Here is a 9,536-nt window from a genome sequence, read left to right on the forward strand (position 1 = left end):
TATTTTATCGATTTTTTCTTAGCATAGTTATTAACAACAAACCCTTTTTATCTTAATCTATTTTAGATATTATTAAATATCTTGCTGGAATTGGAAGTGAGAAGACTCTTGAAAAATATCACAAGTCTATCAAGCACAATGTTATTGAATTGGAAGTCGATAATGGGTAATCAATTCTATTTGGATTCTTTAGCTATATATTTAAACTTTTTATTTTTCATAGATTATTTTTATTTGTTTATTTTATTTATTTATACATTTTTATATTTAAAAATCCATCGAATCAAAAAATTTATTTTTTATATTCAAATCAAATTAAATTTATTTTTTAAGTTATTTGCTTAATTAGATTATTTTGTTTAAGTAGTTATTTTTTAAATTTTAAGTTATTTGCTAAGTTGTTTTACTTAGATTGTTATTTTTTAAATTTAGAGTTTTTTTTGCTGACGTGTCGCTCATACATTGAATTGAATTTGAAAATTATTTTCTTAGGTGTTATCATTAGAAATTTTTTAAAATTTTATTTATAAATTATAAATTTTTTGCTTAGGTGGTTAGTTTTTAAATTTTAAGTTGTTTGCTTAAGTTGTTTTATTTAGGTTATTATTTTTTAAATTTTAAGTTATTTGCTTATGTTATTAGTTTTTAAATTTTTAAATACACTTTCTTAAGTTGTTAGATATTTATTTTTTAATATTATTGAGCTAATTTAAAAAATTATTTATAAATTATTTACTTAAAAAATTACTTTTAAAATTTTAAATTACAGTTATATTTTACTTTAATTATAATAATATTACTCTTTTATTTAAAGAAAAAGCTAATAAATTATTATTTAAAAAAATTAAGTTCCCTTAATAACTAATAGCAATAAATAAGTTCACGTAATTATTGTAGTTACCTAATATTCTTTTTTACTCTCTTTAATTTTCGAAAAAACTATAGTGTAACACCCTAATATTCAAATCCTTATGCTCGAGTCATAAGTCAATGATATTACGGTGGTACGACTCTCAGGTGGATTGTTAATATATAAATATAGGTAATTTCGAAAGGAGTATTAATCGAGAAGCCTGAAAAGAGTAGAAATAAAATCGCGAAGACGTATCACTCACGTTTCAACAACGAAAAGATAGAACGTGAAGCCGAAAGCGATATACAGACAAGGCATAAAGGAGATTAAGAGATAGATAACAGATAGATATATATAACATAAGTAATAGCCACTAGTCGCGACCCGCGAAGTTTAGGCCGGCTAGGGTACAGTATGAAAGTAGTTGACAACAATATATCCTAATCTCTCCCAAAGGAAACATAAGAGCCTCTATAGGCAAGTTCCAAAAGAGTTCAACACATAATATAATCTTTTCAAAACAAAGGTGGAGAGATTCTAAGCAAAATACAAGTAGAGCAAATAAATATCTTCGCCGTCTTTCAGACGAACCGCAGCTCACTTCTGAGCACCTGAACCTGTATCTGAAAAACAAGAGATATATACGGAATGAGAACCTCGGGCCCATGGGTTCCCAGTACGGTAAAAGTGCCAAATAAATACAATGCACTGCAATAAAAACTCACTAAGCATCCTAAACTCCTTTTCACCAAGTATCCAGCCTAGATTCTCACTAATCCATAAATAGGCATCTGTCGTAAGGGGATACTAAATCTAGTTCATGTTACACATGTTTCCCAATTCGCTGATTCTTCCACGAATCAGACTCAGAATCATAAGCAAAACCATTACCAGTTGTTCTGCCTCAGCAACTCTATATCAATACATCATACCCTCGCCTGGAGCTAGTGAAATCACATCACTGCGTCTACCCAGGGGGCTCAAATGATCTCATTCAAAAATCATCATCATTATGCAATCGCATTATCAATTCATCTCATCAAGAACAGCCCCCAACATCCACCGATACCATCATGAGGGATCTCTCAGTTGTACAAACACAAGCAATACAGACAAGTAATACACAAATAAGGTACAAGTAGAACAAGTAGCATGTAATCAGGTAACATAGCATATATGATATAGAAATCCAAAACAAATAGGCAAACCCAAACAATTCAAACATATACAAATGATGTATGCCTGCCCTATGGCTGATGATATCATCTGTCGGTTATATAGCCAACCCGACACGTCCTGGTAGCTAACCATGGACAGAAACACCCCTTGCGGAGCAAGTAGGTTTGAGCTACAACCCCCTTGCTACTACCCGCTCAGCCCAGAGCCAGTGGAACAACCACTACTGCGGCTACTACCCAGGCGGGTGTTTAACAGCTCAACCTGGAGCCAGTGGAACAACCACTACTGCGGCTACTACCCAGGCGTCACAATCTCTGACCTGGAGCAAGTGGGACGAACCACAACCCTTGCTACTGCCCAGGTATCTCAAGCATTAACCCGGAGCAAGTGGGACGAGCCACAACCCTTGCTACTGCCCAGGTATCTTAAACATTAACCCGGAGCAAGCGGGACGAACCACAACCCTTGCTACTGCCCAGGTATCTCAAACATATATTCATTCAATCTCAATTCATATTATCAATCCTCATTGTTATCAAATCTCAAACATTAACCTGGAGCAAGTGGGACGAACCCCAACCCTTACTACTACCCAGGTATCAGAATTACATTCATTCAAAACTCTATAATTAACTCATTTATCATAAACATCCTTTTCCGTCTCATACCCGGAGCAAGTGGACAACGCCACTGCCTACTACCCGGGGTTACACATCACATTTCAACATTTTTCATTATTGTCCATTCAACACATTCATTCATTAATCATATATGCATTTATTCTCAGCCATAATCAATAATGGCTTTGCCGTGACCCGGCAATAACTCAGCCATCCGGCTCATGGTCCAATCAGGAACCAGCCATTTATCAATAAATATAGCCCTTCGGCTCATGGCATACACGGTACTCCCACCGTCATCCTCCATATCTCATATGATCATCGTTGATCATCATTGATCATAACCTTTCCCCTTGCTTCACTCGCAAGTTACCACATCCCCTAACTCTTTTCTCATTGATAGGCATATCATAATGATTTAACACATAAGGGGTGAGATCAGAGGCTTAAAAGTATGAGATTTGGCTTTTAAAACTCAAAAATCAACTTTGGGATGAAAACAGGGCCACGCGTACGCGTACTCCACGCGCACGCGTGGATGGCCACAAAACTCATCGGCGCATACGCGCCATTCACGCGGACGCGCGGATTGAAAAATAGACAACGACGCGTACGCGTCAGCCACGCGTACGCGTCAGCCACGCGTACGCGTCAGCCACGCGTACGCGTGGGTACACTTGCGCCCCAAGCACAAGACTGGCACAACTCTGGCACAACTCTCGGGAAAATGGCTGGGCAATGGGTGCAGCGCATCGACGCGTACGCGCACACCACGCACACGCGTGGATGGTGCCTTCTTGAAGAATGACGCGTACGCGCCAAGTGCGCCTACGCGTGGAGGGTCATTCTGCTAAAAATTTTCTAAGTTAAAAGCTGCAGAATTCACAGATTCAACCCCCAATCTTCCGACGGACATAACTTCCTCATTTTAAATCGTTTTTCACCCGTTCTTCGAACGGCATGGACATCCCGGATCCAATTTCATTTCTAAACAGATTTGGCACAAAACAAAGATCCATAGTCCAAGTTATGTCCCGTCAAAGTATGCCCAAAAACCATGTTTTCATATAAAACCACAAAGTGCCATTTTCAAAACAAGCCATTTTCAACTCTTTTCAAAATCAACCAAAACATGCCAATTTCAACCCTTTTTGAAACCAGTCAAAATATATCAAAATTAACATCAAGTCTCCTCAACTCATACATTAACACCTTACCACAATTCACAAAACCGCCATATAACCATCTTTACCCATTTCAAACAAATGGCTAAATTACAAACATATCAACATGTCATACATTCTTCCTCATCCCAATTTCCAACAATACTATTTTCAATCAACCATCATTATACATAACCAATATCATACTCACTATCACGTGGTTTCACCCCCAAATCAACCTTAATCATTTCTCAAGCATATATCACAACATACATATCTCTCATGCATTATCGTACCATCAAGGCATCAATAATCATACTCACATATATGACCACATAATATATCTCAACCAAAATCAAACATACCTCATCTATACAATTTCACCCAAAATTACCAATTTCCACACTTCAACTCCTCAAACCTCATTATCCAATAACCAACCCAATCATTCATATATTCATTATATGAAATTCATCCAATCACTTGTGTCATCATACAATGCATACATCAACTTACCTCCCTTACCTCTTTCCGGCCTCCGGCCCAAAATTTACGGCCTCCGGCTCAATTTCACAATTTAAATGCATAAACCACAAATTAATACTCATTACCCAACACATCAAATTTTCAATACACCAAACATACAAGGCCACACAATTCTCAATCCAATCATTAATTTCACATTACATACCAACTATGCATATTAGCACCAACCATTTACACAATCCAAACTTAATCCTAGGGGCATCTAGCCTAGGAATTCTCATCACACCACACGGTACTTAAATGAAACTTAAACCGTACCTCTTGTAGCCAAGTCAATTGAGCCTCTTCTATGGAAGTCTCCACCAACCCTTAGCTCCAAGCCTCACCAAAGCTCCACAAGCAATACCAATCTCCCAATTGTGCATCAAAATCACCAAATACACTAACATAACCAATATCACATACATACATCAACCTAGGGCTCATAAAGATGATAAATCACAAGGGTTTGAGCACTTCTTACCTCAGCCCATATGAAGTAGGGATAGAACCCACTTAGAATGCATGTTGGAGTATCCCTAAACACCCAAAATCACAAGATTTCAACACTAACTTCCCAAAAACGTGTAACAGTGGGAAATTTTGAAAACTGGGCAGAGATGAATGGAATACTCACCACAAAACTTAGATAGAATTGTAGAGAATGAGAAGAGCGACGCGTGGCTGCAAACGGCTCGTCAATTGGAGCTCCGTAGCTCAAGTTATGGTGGTTTGAAGATCAAAGAGAGTTAGGTTTTCTCTCTTCTCTTCTCTCTTCTTAATTCAGCGCCCCAACCTCTCTTTTAGGATAAAAATGAGCTGAAATGCTCATAACTAATGTTTATATATGTTGGGTCTTGGGCCCACTTAGGCCCAATTCACTTATTTTTGTCCGTTGGCCCAATTTTGGACCAAAACCTTTAAGATTAGCGCTCTAAATCGCACTTCAAATATTTCTACCTCCCCTAATTATATTTTCTCATTTCTTAATCCTATTTACTCATAATCAATTTTCTCAGCTGCAGTACCAGACAGGTCTCAGCCGGTACTGCCGGTCAAAATTCCACTGCGCACTTTTACGCAGAAAACTATGTCTTCCGACTCGGAAAAATTCACTGAATCCAAATATCATATTGAAATCATCAAATTCCAATTGCCAAATCTTCCAACCATATTCGCTCCTACTTACTCATTATTTAATTAATTTTGGTTAGACCGGGTATTACATTCTACCCCCCTAACAGAAATTTTCGCCCTCGAAAATTCCATCCATCACTACGAGTACGCGAGCGTAGTCTGCCATTATATCCAACGCATAACAGTTCCAAGGTCCTTTTACTCTGCGCGCTTCCGTTGCCGCGCTCTGATTTCTCTATCTCTGAGGATCTCGGTCATTCGTTCCTTACTTTTATCGTCTCATGAACTCACACCCTATTAAATCTCAAATCATGTCATCAATAATATTGTCATCATCGTTAATCATAGCCATCATCACACATCACTATAATCAATCAAAGCTTTCTTCGTTTTTAGAATCCAATGAGTTTGTACTAACAAGCTGACAAACTCTTATGAATCCGCTTTCCTTTAATAATCTATAAAAGCTTTCGAGGCGCATTTCTTTTGTTGAAGTTACTCAGATCAAAAATCATTTTCAAAAACATAACCAAATACTCCTTCAAATTTTTGGGAAAATTTTTCAACAGCACCTCCCCAAAAATTGGAGTTTACCACCCGTCACAAGTTCCCTCTAACCAATCTCAGTACCGCATCAGTATTGCAATTTAAAGGTTTCCAAACGATTTCTCTGAAACCGATTATTACAAATCTTAATCAAAATCCAAGGTCACCATGACCAAACATCATAGCACTCATCTCTCGAACACAACAACTTGCACTCAATCATCATCTAAATCCGACTATGCATCAATGGTAATTTCCTCATCCATTTTGGAACCATTAAGGCTCACCGTCGTAATTAATTCCAATTATCGAGAATCAGTATCTGTATAAGCTCACTAAACTTTTAAGTACTCAAAGCATAAAGCATTTTTAATCATATCCCACTTTTCCTTATTATTACCATACTATGCTAACGCTTTTAGCAAGCTTCCGCTATGCCACTTTGATTTCTCGTCAAGTATTAGCTCCATCACTTATTTTCTCAAGTACCCAACCACAACTTAGTATGACTGGCATTTCAAATCAACGTTTCCAAATCCATCATTTAGGACAATTCCTTATCTATTTAAATCAAAGGAACTAAAAGTCACGGGTTCAATCCGTTTTACCAAAAATCTAGAAATTAACCAACTACATAACAAACACAACACATCATTCTCAACAGAAAATCATTTACATCACGGGCATTTATCCATTTGTATTAAGGCAATTTCTTACTCGGACCATCCGGTTTGCTTCTCAGTCTAACATTAAGCTCGACATTCCCAGTTTTACTGTATAGGCGGTATTATAAAATCACGCACTGCCCTTTAAGCTTGATGATAATAATTACCTCAATCTTACTGTCGCAATCGGCCCGCATCCTGACTCTCTCCTTGTTGGCAATTTCTTGATACATGCCCTGGTAACCCGCACTTGTAACATACGCCTAACCCCAATCGGCAAGGCCTATTCGGGTGATGACTTCCACACCTCTGACAGCTCAGAACATTAGAAGCAGCCGCTGCCCGTTTTCCCTTACCATTCCTTTGGGACTCCTCACTCGTCGCAAAGTTATTCCGTCCTTGGGGAAAGTGTTGTATGTATCCCCTCTCCTTAAACCCTCGACCCTTTGGTGCAAATCCTTGGTTGTGCTCTCTATGACTTCCTTCCTCTGTAACCCTCCTTTTCACACACTCTTCAGCAATTCTGCTCTTATTCACCAACTCTGAAAAAGTTCGGATCTCCATTGGTCCCACTGAACTCAAGATGTCGCTCCGGAGCCCTCCTTCATACTTAATGCATTTTCATTCCTCAAAGTCTCCCGGAGCTCCCTGACACATGCGGGAAAACCTGAATAGCTCCTCAAATTTGTCTATATACTCAGATACGGACATAGCACCTTGCTTCAGCTGTAGTAACTCCAATTCCTTGGCTGTCCTGGCGGAATTTGGAAAGTACTTCTTATAGAATTCCACCTGGAAGGCATCCCAAGTGATAAGATCATTCCCCTGTTGTAGGAGACGTCGAGCCCCTTGCCACCAATGCGATGCCTCCCCTGTGAGCAGATAGGTAGCAAATTCAACACGCTGCTCTTCAGGCACCAACTGCACTTGCAGTGCTCGCTCCATGGCCTGAAACCAAGTATCAGCTTCAGTCGGATTGGTGGTTCCCTTGAACTTAGGTGGATTAACCTTTAAGAAAGTTGCCAGTGTCATCGGGCCCTGAGCTTCCCTTCCGCCATTGCCATTATTGTTTATCTGTTGTCCAAGGGCCTCCGCAGTGGCCTGCATAGCAGCAGCCATATTCTTCAATGCCGCCATAAGGTTTACCGGGTTATTCGAGTTGATTTCCGGTTCCTGTGTACTAGTACGATCTCTCTCACGTCCCCGACCGGGTCCACGAGGCGCCATCTGGTCCTTATACACACCAAACAATCGATATCAAGTTGATCAGTCTCAATATCGAAAGTATAGTGCTTCAAAGTACCAAAGGTACACTCATGGACTTCATGCTAGATGTATCGGTTAGATACCCTAACTAGCACAGGCACAGACTCAGAGTATGCATTGAAGCATAAGCAGTTCCATCCCTCAGGCTCACGAGGACGAACTGCTCTGATACCATAATGTAACACCCTAATATTCAAATCCTTATGCTCGAGTCATAAGTCAATGATATTACGGTGGTACGACTCTCAGGTGGATTGTTAATATATAAATATAGGTAATTTCGAAAGGAGTATTAATCGAGAAGCCTGAAAAGAGTAGAAATAAAATCGCGAAGACGTATCACTCACGTTTCAACAACGAAAAGATAGAACGTGAAGCCGAAAGCGATATACAGACAAGGCATAAAGGAGATTAAGACATAGATAACAGATAGATATATATAACATAAGTAATAGCCACTAGTCGCGACCCGCGAAGTTTAGGCCGGCTAGGGTACAGTATGAAAGTAGTTGACAACAATATATCCTAATCTCTCCCAAAGGAAACATAAGAGCCTCTATAGGCAAGTTCCAAAAGAGTTCAACACATAATATAATCTTTTCAAAACAAAGGTGGAGAGATTCTAAGCAAAATACAAGTAGAGCAAATAAATATCTTCGCCGTCTTTCAGACGAACCGCAGCTCACTTCTGAGCACCTGAACTTGTATCTGAAAAATAAGAGATATATACGGAATGAGAACCTCGGGCCCATGGGTTCCCAGTACGGTAAAAGTGCCAAATAAATACAATGCACTGCAATAAAAACTCACTAAGCATCCTAAACTCCTTTTCACCAAGTATCCAGCCTAGATTCTCACTAATCCATAAATAGGCATCTGTCGTAAGGGGATACTAAATCTAGTTCATGTTACACATGTTTCCCAATTCGCTGATTCTTCCACGAATCAGACTCAGAATCATAAGCAAAACCATTACTAGTTGTTCTGCCTTAGCAACTCTATATCAATACATCATACCCTCGCCTGGAGCTAGTGAAATCACATCACTGCGTCTACCCAGGGGGCTCAAATGATCTCATTCAAAAATCATCATCATTATGCAATCGCATTATCAATTCATCTCATCAAGAACAGCCCCCAACATCCACCGATACCATCATGAGGGATCTCTCAGTTGTACAAACACAAGCAATACAGACAAGTAATACACAAATAAGGTACAAGTAGAACAAGTAGCATGTAATCAGGTAACATAGCATATATGATATAGAAATCCAAAACAAATAGGCAAACCCAAACAATTCAAACATATGCAAATGATGTATGCCTGCCCTATGGCTGATGATATCATCTGTCGGTTATATAGCCAACCCGACACGTCCTGGTAGCTAACCATGGACAGAAACACCCCTTGCGGAGCAAGTAGGTTTGAGCTACAACCCCCTTGCTACTACCCGCTCAGCCCAGAGCCAGTGGAACAACCACTACTGCGGCTACTACCCAGGCGGGTGTTTAACAGCTCAACCTGGAGCCAGTGGAACAACCACTACTGCGGCTACTACCCAGGCGTCACAATCTCTGA

Source organism: Arachis stenosperma, chromosome 4 (genome assembly GCF_014773155.1).
Source record: "Arachis stenosperma cultivar V10309 chromosome 4, arast.V10309.gnm1.PFL2, whole genome shotgun sequence".
Classification (NCBI taxonomy): domain Eukaryota; kingdom Viridiplantae; phylum Streptophyta; class Magnoliopsida; order Fabales; family Fabaceae; genus Arachis; species Arachis stenosperma.